The sequence below is a fragment of the Toxorhynchites rutilus genome, chromosome 3 (genome assembly GCF_029784135.1).
Source record: "Toxorhynchites rutilus septentrionalis strain SRP chromosome 3, ASM2978413v1, whole genome shotgun sequence".
Classification (NCBI taxonomy): domain Eukaryota; kingdom Metazoa; phylum Arthropoda; class Insecta; order Diptera; family Culicidae; genus Toxorhynchites; species Toxorhynchites rutilus.
Window position 1 is genome coordinate 310,566,614 of NC_073746.1, and position 16,447 is coordinate 310,583,060.

A 16,447-nucleotide genomic window follows, 5' to 3' on the forward strand; every position below is an offset into this window, starting at 1 on the left:
CAAATATGTTTTCTCTATATTAAAGTAACATGTTTTTACTGATGAGAAGAATTGATAATTGTGTTCGATATTGGTAATTATATTATATTACATTGGTGAGTTTTTTTTTCTTTATTTCATCCATACATAACACAGGAGGCATCTCTTCTAGGATCACAGAGGACGGTTTTCATCATATTTCATTCTACTTCGGCATCTTATATCTGATACGCATCATCCAACGACTGTTTACCACTGGTGGAGTGAACAAACAATATCCAACAATGAACTGAAACGGCTCTTTTCAGGGCCACCAAATAATTATCAAAGAGTTTAACGATGTAATTTTTCAAACATATCCAAAATGAACAGATAGCGTAACGGAATCCTGCGTCAACTAACTATGCGGTCGTGTCTCGGTACACAACCCTTCTGTGACTTTTTTCCGTCATTAAGTGTTTTGATACGTTTCAGCTCCGTTAAAAAATCGGCGGTATATATTGGTTTTGGTGTGATAGTGGAAACTTGTTTTCAGACTCTTTGAATTTTTTGGTCTCTGAGTACATCCTATAATATTTTGCCGTCATATGCAAAATTGTTCGCGAAAGTTCTTGCCAATTTCACTCGTTTCTGGCGTCATTCTTTCACTCTCTCTTACACTGTGGGTATGTGCATATATAGTAGTCAGCATTTTAGCGCAGGTGCTTTAGTAGTGTTAGTGGCGGTGTTGTATCGAGGAAGGAATCAAACTTATTCTGCCAGCAGGACGATGGCTCAACAATGTCGAGAGAATCAACATTCCAGCTAAGTTTTTTATTTTAAATATCTTTTGCTTCCTTATACAATAAAATAATATTTATGAATCACGATTCCGATAGCCGATCCGAAAGCTGACCGAAATGCACTTCACTTGCAGAGAGTCTCTCGGTGTTGAGAGAGAGAGAAAGTGTTAGTCAATGTTAGGCTACAGTGACGGACGCGGCTGTGTGCGAAAGTCTGACCGTATGGGTCGTGTGCGGTCGTGGAGAGTGGACGGTTGCATTGGATAATATTGGTGTGGTTGCATTGCGGCCGAGAGGGCGAGGAGTTGGCTGATATGGCCGCACTGATGCAATTCTTTGTAGTTGTTCACTTTTCGCGATTTCATGCTATTCGAGGGGCCGCATTTGGTGTGGAGCTGTATCCAATCTAACTGCCGACTTAGAGCTTAGAGCTTAGAGCTCCTCGTTATTAATACCGAGCCAGGTACAATTTATTATATTGATAGAAGAATCTTTCGGGTCCATATTGGTTTCATACATTTTTCTGTTAAAATGTATGGATCTAGTAAGAACTCAGTAGCTTTTATGTAATAGTTCATGTACTGTTAAAACTGATATTATAATGCGCAGATATTTTTTTTTTCAAATTATTGCAATTATGTTCTCGCTTGCTTAATGATTTTTTATTTATTTTTTCAATTCTTCAATTTGTTAAAACATTGATTCTTATATTGTTCATTGTTTTAATTCCTTAATTCCTTCCCGCTGTCGGGATTGGAGTTCGATAACGATGATTAACGGAATTTATCTTCGGTCCGATTGGATTTAGCGGAATGCTCTCGGTTACCTTTTCAGGTTTCCCAAAGTTCTATTGTGTTCTAAAAAGGCCTACCCGTGATAAATAATTGATTATATTGGTTCGATTGTTTTTGAAAGAATTCACTCGGTTACCTTCTTAGGTTTCCAAATATAACTTTCAGCCAATAGAGAACGCTCACCCGTGACGAATAATTGGATATATTGAAGGATCGATTGGTTTTAAAGGAGTTATCTTGGTTACCTTCTCAGGTTTCCTGCCGACTGAAGATTGAAAAAAGTACGTGCGACAAATAATCGAATATATAGTCAGTCCTGATTTTGCAGGTTTTCCTTCTCAGGATACCTGAAGATAATCTTTGCAGCGTGTTGTGACATATAAGATTTTCGAAATTTCGTTTCTACGAGTGCTCGATAGTTCGCGTTTACATAATCACATCACTTACCTCGGTGAATCCTGATTCGTATCTCTCCCACTAACAACTATCCCTCCCTTGATAATCGCTAGGGAACCACGCTATAGAGGTGACATTTCTGGCCTTCGGGAGGCGATTATCATACTAACATTCCTTCCCTTCCCCTGGTGACTTTAAGGACGTGGCCGGCGTCGTTATTGGCCATTTAAAGCTCGAATCACCGAAAATTACACAACGAGAATGATTTGCTAGTCCCAAGCGTCATTCTGTGTGTTCTTTGTGCAATTTGGTTGGTTCAGGCCAATCATGGAGAGCAACTACGAATTGTACAGTCTACCCAAGCTCAAGGTCAAGCTCAAAAAAGAAAATGTCGTTCTGAAATTTTGTATGTGATTTGGTTTCGCTTGCCAGTAGCAAAACTTTCACCACTAAGGATGACAGCTGTGCTTATCTCTAGCATGTATTGTTCTGCGAGCACAAGAATGAATCATCAAACAATTATCGTCAAATGATTCTACAATGAAAAAAGACGGGTGGGTAATGTCGGGGACATAACCGGAGTGACGTAGGACTATACAAAGGGGACAGCTTTTGTTAAATATATATTTTAAATATATTGTTTTATTTTCTTCTCCTACGTGAATACCTACCTATCTACCTGAAAAATGGATTAGTTTACTGTTTACTCTTTATGAATATGTTGATGGTTCTGAAAAGAACCTTTGGTGTTGTGTTTTTGTTATCACTCGATATTCCCATCTTGTTCGGTTAAACCTTCCTGTTTAGCTATTGCGTTTGCCACTCGCCACAGCTTTCACAGTTGGAAAATTTCTTCCCATCCAGCTTGTGACATATTTTACAGTAAATTACATTCAATGGCACGTCGCATTACCACCACTCAGTGTCGGATTGGAGGTAATTTTAACCTGTAATTGAACATTTGCGATGACAGTGGTACAGTGTCGACTTTCAATGTGGGGTCATAATTTGGATCTCTATGTTTACAAAAATGTCCAACTAAATAAGTCGCATTACATGTCCGTCCAATTAGCTAAATGTCGAACTAATTGTAAATTACTGTACTTTCAATCTGGAAACAATTTAAGAATTGGTGAAAATTGAATAATCAGGAAAGTCCCCAACTATCAATAAGCTCAGAACAACTGCCAAATTCACATACTCATCAGATCCTGGCAAACAAATTATGAAAAAATCAATTTGTGTTTTATTATTATTTTGGATAATGTTTTAGAAAGCATTGAACTGTATTTCCTAAACTCTTTTTTGGAAGGTTTAATGGCCCTGAAAAGCGCCTTGTTTTATGGAATGGTTCCAATTTAGAAAACTTTGTACTCGTGGTTTTGAAAAAAAAAACCATTTCGAACGCCCTCGATGCCGCCTTGTTCTGCATTTGCCACCAAAGCAGTTTGTTACAGAACAAACTTTTTTCTTCTGCTACCTGATGCCGTTTTGCGATTGCGTTTGCCACTCGCCACTCGCTGCAACTGCCTGTTGTCTTGATGTCCACCGAACCGAATGTGTTCTGTTCCGAATGCGGTTTTTCTTATCGTCGCGAGCAGCTTTACCAGCCAACTCGATCACTTCGGCGGCCGAAACTATATAACGCCGGTTAGGTGGACTGGTGCACTGGTACTAACGCGCTCGGCCTAGCTACCCTTGCGGGGAACTCCAGATCAACACGGTTCGAGCGGGATTTTGCCTTTCCCTCCACTTTTCCTCCTTTACCATGTCCAGACATGGCTGCTTGGATTGGTTTGTTGATGTGTTGTGATGCGAACCGATGTGGTGTACGGTTTGAATGAGAATGATCGTTACGGCAGCGGAGCGGGGATTTTTAAGCTGACTGGCTGGTTCGAGAATTACGCATGTGTGAGACTGCGACCAATGTTTCGTTAATTTTTTTCTTTTTCTTTTCCAATCTATTTCGCTGCTGCTCTGGTTGCCCGTTTTGGTCGGTACGATTTGAGGAACACAAAATGGACCAATCAAAAATGGGCACATAGTGCATTTTGACAATGCTTGATATTTCACAATTATTCAATTATTTATCTCAAGAAAAATGAAATGTTATTCGTTATGATAGATGCGTAGATATATTTCCTATCAATTGATGCAAAAACCTTTGCGATCTATTGAGAAATGCTCGAGTTATAAGCGTTCCAAATCTTGCATTTTTTCCTACTTGTTCAGTGCCTAGATTTCCATTTCACCCCCTATATCTTCCGGTTAGACGTAGTCCTACGTCAAAACATTTCAGGGCGACCAAACTGGCAGAATGGTTATGTCAAAATTTTCGTAACACTTTAAAACAATATCCGCAGATATAAACAAGCGACTTGAATTGAAACAGTGTAGTTCTACGTTAACAATGCGGTCGTATCTTAAATACAGCCTCCTGTAATTTTTTTGTTCAAATAATTTGATATTTGCATTAAACTATAGGTGGAATGGACCCAACAGATTCAGAGTTCAGCGACATGATGTACAAATCTATGAAATGTATGGTAAATGTACTAGGCTTAAAAAAACCGTTCTGGATTCAGATCATATGATCTGTTTTAATCAACAACTTATTTGGATATCACAGGAGGGTTGTGTTGTGCACCCGTGGCCGAGTGGTTAGCGTCATAACTAACATGCCGGGTGTTCGGGTTCGATTCCCGTTCTGGTCGGGGGAATTTTTCGTCAAAGAAATTTCCTCCGACTTGCACTGTGATCACGCGTATTCTAGAGCTTGCCACTCAGAATGCATTCAAGGCGTGTTATTTGGCATAGAAATCTCAACTAAGTACTAATAAAAATGACGCAAGTAATACTACGTTGAGACGGCGAAGTTCCTCTAGGAACGTTAGTGCCATTGAAGAAGAAGAAGAGGAAGGAGGGTTGTGTCCGAGACACGACCGCATGGTTGACGGAGGATTCCGTTAGACTATCTGTTGATTTTGGATATGTTTGATTCAAACAGTTTGAAGAATTACATTGTTAAACTCTTCGATAATGATTTGGTGGCCCTGAACAGGGCCGTTTTGTTCGGTTGATGGGTATTGTTTGTTCACTCCAACAGTGTTTACCGAGTGATTATGACAGTAGGATGGTAAACAGTCGTGGAATGGTGCGTATCAGATAAAAGATAACGAAGTGAAACGAGATATGATGAAAACCGCCCTCTGTGATCCTAGACGAGATGCCTTCTGTGTTATGTATGGATGAAATAAAGAGAAAAAAAACTCACCAATGTAATATTTGTAACATGTAATATTTTAAATACTTATTCCGAATACAAATCAATTTATCTCATCAGTAAAAACATGTTACTTTAAAATAGAGAAAACATATTTGAAATGGAAAAGGTAATTTTCCATTATAATTTTTACCCAGTTCACGAAGTAACCAACATTAAAGTTCCAAATTTAAATTTTATTTGCAAGAATTAATCGTATCACCCATCTCACACACAATATAAAGTTGCCCCCGACTTGCATATATTTGCAATGCCGATTTCCCCCGGGCACCTTAGTTTTGAAATCTCTGTTAGGGAACACATTTCGGTGGGAGCAAAAGTTCCCTCTACCTTCATGTATTTGCAATGCAGATTTCCCCCAAGGCAGCTTGGTTTTGATGTCTCTGTCAGGAATCTCATTTCGGTGGGAGCTAAAGTTCCCCATACTTTCATGTATTTGCAATGCCGATTTCCCCCAAGGTAGCTTGGTTTTGATGTCTCTGTTAGGGACCCGCCGCACGTGTCATCAATTTCGACCAATCAGAAGTGGGTATTTCCGGATAGGGGTTGAGATTTTTCAATTGTTCGATAGTTAGTTTCATGACATATATTATTTTCTTCAACATAAAAAAAATGTTGTGGAGTACCGAAATCGATTGTCGCAAAAATTTCATCAATCCATCTTGAAATGACTGAGCAATAAGCGTTTGATATTGGACCATTTTCACGATGTGCTCGATTTTCGATTTTCAATTTGTACCCCAATATGTTCCCGAAAGACGTAATCCTACGTCAAAAAAAATATATCCAAATAAGTTCATGGAGTTATAGAACAGTTGAAATTGACAAGGGTCAAGTCAAATTCGTAGGGGTAGGCATGTATGTAATGTTTTTCGGATCTTCTTTATTTCTTTCAATATTGGAACCAGTGAATATTATATTAGATTTTGCCTCCGGATCCGATTTTCCGTAAAAACCCAACCAATCCGTAGATCAACCCAAATCCCACTTCCCGTTGCCTGTGTCAAAACTTGAACATAATAAAAAAAAGGCCAAATAATCTTAAAAGCATTCATCAGAATGACTGACAATGAGGTGAAATGAAAACATAAAATGAAATAGGTAATGAGTGTATAAGCGATGAAAATAGGAATACGAATACAAAGGTATTCGTCGAAAAGGAAGACCCAATAAACCCCCCCAAGGTTTTCTTCCATAGAATCAATATACAAATAATGCTGAGTGCTCAAGAGCTAACAACAGTGACCGCATTTGCCCTATTCCCAATTTTAATTAAGCTGATTCATTTCCGCTCTGCCCACAATCGGGCTGTAATTCCGTATTATTTTGATCCGCTTTTCAGCAGTAAACGGGGCAGAGATTGGATATTTATATTTGTGCCCCGGAACGACACAGGTGCAAAATTGGCAAACGATGGTTGGAATTAATTCGTTTGTTCCATCGAGCTCACAAAACAAACAAACAAACAAACAAACAGACAAACACGAAAACAGCATCTCTTGTCGGCTTTGTTGACCAAGTGTGTGGGTGGGTGGGCGGTTGGTGGGTTGGTAAAGGCGAAAAGCACACAAATGGAGCCATTTTGGCATCATCAAATGTCAACGCGTCGCCACTCCGAATGTCGAAAAGAACTACAGCTTGGGGTATCCCGTACGAGTCAGAGGGGGTGTCAGAGAGCCCGGAATCAGCCCCTCCAAAAAAAGCCAACAAATAAAAACTTTCGTACTTTCTATGCTAATTAAGAAGCTTGGCGGTTTGCAGTGCTTTCTTTTCCGTGTATTCCCATCGTCGTCTGCCTAACCTTGGCTGGGGCAATGTCGAGAAGGTGAAAATCTCCTGGAAATGGGTTTTCATTTTAGCACACTCGAAATCAACATTTCTTGCGAGAAGACTGTGGCGGGAATACGCGAGAATGAACTTCTCGCGAAAGCGTTTTCTGTTATGATAACTGGTAATGAGTTTTTCTTGTTGCCATGTCGTTGCGGGGTGGGTGAATTTTCACCCGTTTCGGCAGATTTTGATGATAATGGGAACTAGCGCTACACCTATAATGATATTTGATAACGAATGAAGCAACGAAATTTGCGCTTTAAGTTACGATGCGTATTTTAGTTGCCCAATACCTCTTCGTCACATTTTGCGCACGCAAATTATGTTGTAAAACTAAACAGGCAGACGCAATATTCCACCATCCGGAACACTTAGCCGCAAATTTATTTCACTTCCTTGCAGAGGTTTTTACTGCTGCTAATATCGCCGCTCTATAAACTCACCAAATCTTCCAATTTCGACGCCAAGCATTCTTTTTTTTCCTTTCGGCATCTGGCCAGTTTCGGTAAGCTGGTGCTGCTTTCAATTCTAGCAACAACCGTCCATTTGAATAGTAAAGCGGGTTCAAGCGGTGATATCCTTCCAATATGCGCCCGGACAAAGCCATCCAACTCCCCCGTCTTGCTTCCCCGTATGTGCCGAGAACTGCCAGATTTATGGGACTCTAAAAACCGCATACAGATTGATCATTTCACTGTCGGTTGCATTTTACGACCGTGCAATAAGAAACACTCTCTCTCTCTCTCGCCAGGCTGTCCACCCACACCGAACAATAACCGTGTAGGAATTCCAATACCTACATAGAAAAGAGGGCGTCCTGTTGATGTTCCCCGAATGTCGATGATTGCCGATGATTTCGGTGCCCTATCGGAGGTGCTGATCGTGATGGTTATGTTGATGACATGTTTTCGCCAGCTTCGAGCCGTCCGCTCAATACAAACCATCAGGCCAGGAAAGGGGGCAGGGGGTGAGGGGAGAAATTATTGATGCCAGCAGAGTCCATGAAGCAAGAAACAAGTAACGACCGGGAATGTCTGGCTCATAAATAAATATGACATCGTAACTTTGATCGAGCTGATGGGGCAAAAGTGTTTAAATTTAATTTGCTCGTAAATGGGTGTATGCGTAGCGACTAGGAGGGGGGTGAAAGTGTGGTGGGGAGGGGAGTTCAATATTGTTCCAATGTTGACAATCGTATCGGAACGGATGGGAGCTGGAAATGAGTGTTCGTAGCAGTCCTAGCTACTACATTGGCCTTGGATTTCATATGTCATAGGTTCGATGAAGAAAATATGTTTTTGCAATTTCACACCAAATGACGGATTGGTTCAACTTGACCGTCTCAAATTCGGATGAAATTTTACACAAGCTTTCAGAATAGGAGAATAAATATTTTTCATGGATAGGAAGGTTGTGCTGACTAGAAGATGTTTTTGGAAAAATGGAGAACATATTGGGTTTGGGAAAAAGTAATCCATTATTTTTGTGTGAAAATAAAAACTTTTATTACAGGTCGGACCCGATTATCCGGAGTTTTGATTTTTTTTTCACTCCGGATAATTGAATCGTACGGATAATCGAGTCAAAACAATTTTTTTTTCTTTATTTGTTATTTTTCGCATGTATTTTTCGTTTTTTGAAAATAAAAGAGGAATTTTATTTTTGATTCATCCCCTTAAGGTCAGAAAACGCCTTTCTCATATGAAAAAAAAAATTATCCAGATTCCCTCAGGAGGTGATAGACGATCATATTTGATGAAAAAAATCCTCCTACGCATATGTTAGAATTTCAACAACAAAAGAGTTCAAATGAAGCTCTCTAACCGTTCCACAATTTGTTCTTTGACGCACAACTTCTATCTTTCTTAATTTGGCTGCAATATCGATATAAACAATTACTGGTGAAAATTCAAGCAAAATCTTCAAAAATTACGATTTTTACCCCACTGTACATGTAATAGCCGCTTAAACTTCACCTGAACGTTGAAAGGTTACATTTCTTCATGAGATAAGTCATATTTGAGATATAAAAAAAATGTTTTTTTTTCCAAACTGAATATAATCGAGTCCAAAACTGCATATAATCGAATCACATATAATCGAGTCCGACCTGTACTGTATTCTATAAGTCAAATCATTTCATTTGATACCAATACTGAGGGGATTGCAAAAAATACAGAGTCTACCATTTTGTGGCGGCGACATTTTCGAATTTATGTTGTTTATAGTGTAGTGTATTCTCCAAATCAAGCCATTCAGCCATTTTTTTGCGGCGGTCAAATTGAATTTTTCAAGATCATGGAATACGCAGTTTTATGATGACAGTAGAATTAAATGTATGTTCCAAATTTCAGAACAATCATTCAACAGGAACGGGGTCAATTTTATATTAATGTGGGACAACCCAACAAACATTCAAACATACATAGAAACAGGTCAAGCTGAATGAAACCATTCAAAAAGTAATTAGTTGATTGGGGACTGCAGCCAACATGAAATTGAATTTTTAATTATCTGCTATGTTCTACTAGTCGAGAACTTTCTTTTGATACATTTTTGGGTATTTATCATAAATAACTGTATTCTACTAGTCAAGCCCCTTCATTTGATATCTAAATTGATGGGGTTGTGAAAAAAATATATATGGCGCCATCTTGCGGTGGCGGCCATTTTGGATTTGCATTTTTCATGAATAACTGTGTTCTACTAGCCAAGCCCTTTCATTTGATACCCATATTGAAGGGGTTCTGAGAAAATATGTAATCCGCCATTTTGTAGTGGCCGCCATCTTGGATTTGCATTTTTCATAAATAACTGCATTCTACTAGTCAAGCCCTTTCTTTTGATATCCATATTAGCTAGTCAATCTAGAATTATTATACAAATTATTCAAAATTTCCGAAAATCAAAAATAAAATACTTCGGATAATCGAGTCTAAAATTCCGGATAATCGAGTCTCCGGATAATCGAGTTCGACCTGTAATATGTTTCGGGTAATATCTTGACAAATATCGCCAATATTTTTGAAAGCTGTGAGCCGTTTTCATAGGAGACATATTTCCACAACATCCAATGCATAATACTTAACTGTAGTACAAATAGTTATTATTTAATAATTTATCCAAGTTTGATGTGTAAATAACCATCAAGTAACACCTCAGAAAAAATCACATGCCCAGCATTATACAGAACTGCTAAAATTGTAAATGTTGGATAGAATTATTCATTACGGTCTTGCCAGATGAGTAACTACTGATTTTAAACTTCAAAAAATGTTTTCCATTCGAATTTCAATATTTTCAAAATAATCTCTAATTTACACTGAGTGGGGGGGTGACAATGAGTGAAGCCCAAATTTGAACTCCATGCCAAACCGATATAGTGATTGTCAGATTTTCATCAAAATTGGTAGTTTTATTCCCCATCGTAAAATATTAGAACCCTGTTTTTTATTTTCTCATCAGAGGGACCATTTCCATTTTATGGTGGTCCAAAAAATCAAGCTTTCCCCCTATTTGACGTAGGATTACGTCTTTCGGGAACATATTGGGGTACAAATTGAAAATAGAGAATCGAGTACATCGTGAAAGTTGTCCAATTTCAAACGCTTATTGCTCAGTCGTTTCATAAAGGATTGATGATTTTTTTTGCGTCAATAGATTCCGGCACTTCATAACATTTTTTTTATATTGAAGAAAACAATATATGTCATAAAACTAACTATCGAACAATTGAAAAATCTCAACTCCACTTCTGATTGATCGAAATCAGAGTCGGGGGCATTTTTGCATTGCAAGTAAGGTGAGTGATACGATTATTCCTAGCAAATAAAATTTAAATTTGAAACTTTAATGTTGGTTGCTTCGTGAAATTTCATATCAATGATCGATCGTGTATTTTTGAAAACTTTATTGTATATATGGTAGCGGTTGTGTTAAAATGACTTGAAATATGAAACTATTTTTTTCACTCAAGGAAAGTTCATGCGAGAAGAATTGGAAAAGTGAAGGAATATTCGAAAAAGTGATTTCCCATATGCTCTACATATCGTATTAGGTGCTGTTAGTGAAATTCGCATTGAGGCATGTAGCATCGTTCTCCGCTTAGTTTGAAGCGAAAATGGGTTAAATAAACACGCAGAAAGTAAAAATTATAAATGAAAATTACCTTTTCCATTTCAAATATGTTTCCTCTATAATAAAGTAACATGCTTCTTCGGATAAGAACAATTGATATTTATGTTCGAGAATGATAATTGTGTTATATGACATTGGTGAGTTTATTTTCTTTATTTCATCGATACATAACACAGGAGCCATCTCGTCCAGGGCCACAGAGGGCGGCTTTCATCATATTTCATTCCACTCCGGCATCTTCTTTCTTGATACGCACCATCCAACAACTAATCACCATCCTTCTGTTATCATCACTCGGTTGTAAACAATGGTGGAGTGAACAAACAATACCCAACAACCAAACTAAAAACGGCCCTTTTCAGGACCACCAAATCATTATCAAAGAGTTGAACGATTAGATTCTTCAAACATATCCAAATCAGCATGCGACAGATAGCCTAACAAAATCCTACGTCAACTATGCGGTCGTGTCTCGGATACAACCTTCCTGTGACTTTTTTTTTCCAAAAATTACCTTTTTCAATAATTCATATCTTTTGAACTACTGGACCGATTTAGTTGATCGATATATCAAAATGAAGCCAAAGCTAGTTTTGTGATTGTAATTAAAAATGTTACACTAGAGAAAAAAAAACAGATTTTGTTTTTGTAATTATTGATTGTAATTGTTTTTCATAGCTTACATTGTTTCGGAACTAAAGTCACCATATTTTTTTATATTTTCTCTGGAAAGCTGAGGTTTTTTCACATAACATATCCGAATATCAGAGAGGTGTTTTTTTCGTTTTGGAGTGAAAAATGGGAAAAATGATTTTTCGGATCATCGGTTAATTTTGAAAAATCATAATTCAATAACACAAAATAACGCATCTCTGAATATCGTATATGATATCTAAAAAAATCTTAGCTTTCAAGAAAAAATATTAAAAAAATATAGCGCCCTTGGTCCCGAGACAATGTAAACTATTAAAAAAATACAATCAATAATTAAGACCCAAATCAAAAATTTCTGCAAGTATAGTATTAAAAAAAAATTAGACTAGCTAATTGGATTTGATTTGATATGTCGTTCATCTGAATCAGTGCAGTAGTTCAAAAGTTATGAATAAAAGAAAAACATTTTTGGAAAAAACGGGAAAAAATTGATTTTTTGGGCAACCCTAGAATGGAAATGATCACCCTAATGATAAAAAATGATGGGAATAATGTTTTGCGATAAAGAACTAAACTACCACTTTTCATGAAAATCTGAGAACCACTATATCGGTTTGACATGGAATGGCTGTATATAAACATTTCCATCGCACTTCTAGGTGGCATTCCAGACTTACATGTTGTTAAAACTACAATTTTTTACTCATTTCACCCCCATCGACAGTACTTGAAATATTCGCAAAAGAATAAGACTACTGTTGAAAAAAGCCAAAAATTTTTTCTAATTTTTTTACAACTAGCGGCCCAATTTTATGTTTCAATAAGTTTACCGCAAAGTCATTGGAATAGCTTTGCTGTTGCACTCGAACAGACTCTCGTACCTTTCTTCTTTTCATTTATTCAATGATTCTTTTTTAGTCCAATTACTTTTTATTCTCTACGCTCAACTTTCTACTCACTACTCTCTACTCTCCCTACTCTCTCTACTTTCTACTCTCTCGCTACTCTCTCTGCTCTCTGCTCTTTCTACTCTCTCTGCTCTGTCTACTCTCTCTACTCTTTACTCTCTACTCTCTATTCTCTATTCTCTGTACGAAATAGTAAGGTTTTCATGAAAAAAAAGGACGAAGTTGCGTCGTTCTTCAAGAAATAGTATAACGGCGAAGACGCCGTGTTCGGCCCACCACTCGAAGGGATCGTTATAGGAGCTGGAGCGGCTGAATATCGATGTGGTACCCAAGTCGGCGAACCCGCCCAACGTCCTGCGTCCCATTGAGAATTTCTGGGCAAACCTGAAGCGTAAGAACTACTCCAACAATTTTGTCGCAAAAACTGAGAAGGAATTGATAACTAAAACGAAGAACGAACTCAAAAACATGTCTACACGCATGTTTTCGTCCGCCATGGCGAATGTTCCGGTTAACTGCCAGAAGGTCGCTCACAAAGTCGTAGAATTTTTTTGCAAGTGACCTAATATAATTACCTTCCAAAATGTATCGAACTCAATTATCTGTCTTAGTTTTTTTTTATCACCACCCGAAAAAAAGTCCGATTTTTAATGCAAACGTTATATAACTCCATTGCAACGTCTGGAGATATTTCTAGTAAATTGTAGCAACACTGTGTAATTATTCATTACCAGATGATCACTTCTTGCTCCTTTGACTACCCCTTTAAAAGACTCTATGGAAACTTGAAAAAATTCAAAAAAATATTTCTGACTTAAAATGTTCTCTCGGATGTCTACTTTACTGTTGCTTCTATCCCAAGTTTGTCCGATGCTCTGTTCCGAAGTTACAAGCCAATTAGTGGAACTAAGTCTTAGTGTAAGGAGTGCAGATCCAAAATTTAAAACACGTTTTTCCCGAAACCATGTTTTGCAAACTGGTGGGAGTTCTACCTCCGAAATGGTCCATCCGATTTTGATGAAATAGGTTTTCCCAGGTTCTCCACTAAATTTCCTGTCATCAAACGTAGGATATTTTTTTTTATATTTCGGAAAATAAAACTTTGGTGAATGTTTTTGTCTTGATTTTTGATGCATACAAATGAAACACAAATTTCTGCATTACTCGAGAATCAATGAAGCGAATGCAACCAAATTAGGCATATTGAGGTTTTAGGGTGCAATAAATGTTTTTACGGTGGTTAGATACTCCTTTTCTCTCTCTAAGGGGGGGCTGCCATACAAATGAAACACAAATTTCTGCATTACTCAAGAATTAATCAAGCAAATGAAACCAAGTTTGGCATGTGGAGGTTTCAGGGTGCAATAAATGTTTTTACGGTGGTTAGATACTCCTTCCCTCTCTCTAAGGGGGAGCTGCCATACAAACGAAACACAAATTTCTGCATAACTCGAAAACTAATCAAGCAAATGGAGCCGATTCGAATTTTTGAAGATTTTAGGGGGCACGAAACGTTCATATGGTAGATAGACACTCCTCCCCTCTCTCTGAAGGAGAGGGGACCGATAGTGTGATAAAACGCGCTCCTATATCTTCTTCTATGTATAGAAATAAAAATGGATCACCGAATGTGTTGATAAGAGCAAAACTCGAGAAAGGAATTGTCCGATTTAGGGCTGTCTTTATTCTATCATCTGAGACGAACCAGCCCAGAAGGCTGAAAGTCTAAAAAATGAAGAATAAAAAAAAATATTCTATCATATTTTCTGTATCAAACATTTATTCCATGTAACGGATAAACATGTTATTTGCAAGTGGTTAAAAAATCTTGAACGAGAATTGTGTCTGAAAATAATCTGATATTATAATGACGAGTTTTGGTAGAATTACTAGGAATGTAGTAAAATGTAGTTTTAAAGGGTAGATTAGAAAATCAATCAATGAACAGTTCTGCAATTGGACCTATGAACGTGCGCTTAGTAAGAAAACGTGAATGTGATAACAAAAAATAAATTTTGGGCGGGATAAAGTTTGCTGGGTCAGCTAGTATATAATAAAACTGTGATATCAGATTGATCATAAAAATTTATTTTCTCGTTGAAAAAATCGCGAAAATCACATACTTTTTATGATGTTCATAGTGTACTACCCCCTTAATCAAAAGCAAACGTCATCGAATTTTGTGGGCATGGGCTCAAATTGGTTTGCTTGAAACCGATAGCGCTGTCGTATCTTGGTTATCCCAGATTATGACTGTGTTTTGTTGATTCAACTTCATAACAATAAATTGTTCCCTCTCGTCAATTCATCACCGAGTATCAATCGCAATATTTTCAATTTTGTTATCGAAAATTTGCCCGAGACTTTGTGGCGAATTCGAAATTGAAATCGCAACCGATTCTTTGGAATCAATCAGTGCTTGGCTCCATAACTTTATCTGAAATATTTCTTCTTTTATTTTGCGAACTGTTCCTTCGTTAGGGAACCCAAATCGTCTGCTGTTCGTTCTAAAATTCTCTTCACCCTTAGAAATGACGGAAGATATGTTCTACTATCACACATGTGCGCCCCTAGAATTTAATCGATTTTATTACACACGTGGCGCATAATCACTTCAATCACAACCGGGTGGATTCCATATGCTAATGACCCTGATTCCCAAGGACACCCGTTGATGACATCCTCTTGAAAGGTCGGCTTGTGTCAGGAGTTCCAGGAGGATCCAATGATTATTAGGAGTGAAAGATTGTATTGCGTTTGTCATCGCCAAAGTTACCCTCAACCATTTTCGCTTTATATTGATTGAACAGATCAACAAACTTCGCACATAATTCCACCGAACATCAGGATAAACTGAAAGAATTTTCAAAGAGATTTCACTTTTCATTAGCGCCATTCAGAATCAATTCCTCAAAATGTTAACTGGTAATACTCGGAGTTCGGCCATTTCTCACCTAACTTGTTTCGAACTTTCGTCGGAAGACCTAAAGTTGGCGTTCTTGTCGAAAAGTTGGTCCTTCAATCGTCCCTTCGGAAAATTATTGCTTTCCACCGGACACAATTGGACGAGCATCGAAGGCAGACACACACACACTCTCATAAGAAAAAGGATCCAATTGAGAAACTTCAAAACGAGATACAATTTTCCCATTTTCCATTCCCCGGCTGCTGATTGAGCTTTATTCGCAATGGGAGAAACCGAACCGCTCAGCCGGAGTTTTGAGACGCGCGGAACAATAGGAATCCATCACCCCTCCTCGGCTCTCCCTCTTCTTCGGTCCATTTGCGGAAGAGCATTACTATTCATAGCGCAGCGGACAAAACTTCGCATCCATAACTTCGCAATCAATATTTTATTGATTCACCGCCGCCATCGGTCCAATCCGATCCGCATCTCCCCTTAATGTGCGGATGAGTACGGAGGCATTCTCCCGCCCGTAACGATCCTACGGGGAATCGACAGTGGGTAGACGACGGCGGTTCCTTCTGGCATGTGCCTAAAAAGGTTGTCTTGTTTGTTTTAACGTACAAGCGGAAATGGGCTACCTTATTGGCTCTTACGTTTTGGGAGCGCTCTTCTTTGGGGTTGGGTCGGATCGAGCACGCACGCATCAATCTCTGACCAAAGTGTTCCCCTGAGTGGGAGGGGGGCGTGGGAAAGTCGAAAAGGTTGCAAGACACCAC

The 16,447-nt window shown here is 38.2% G+C and overlaps 1 protein-coding gene across 4 annotated transcripts in view; it reads right to left on the reverse strand.

Annotated features, from left to right (window-relative positions):
- Window positions 1–16,447, reverse strand: part of LOC129779975 (zwei Ig domain protein zig-8-like) — a 629,574-nt gene that overhangs the window by 204,732 nt on the left and 408,395 nt on the right. The gene's annotated exons all lie outside the window — the stretch shown is intronic.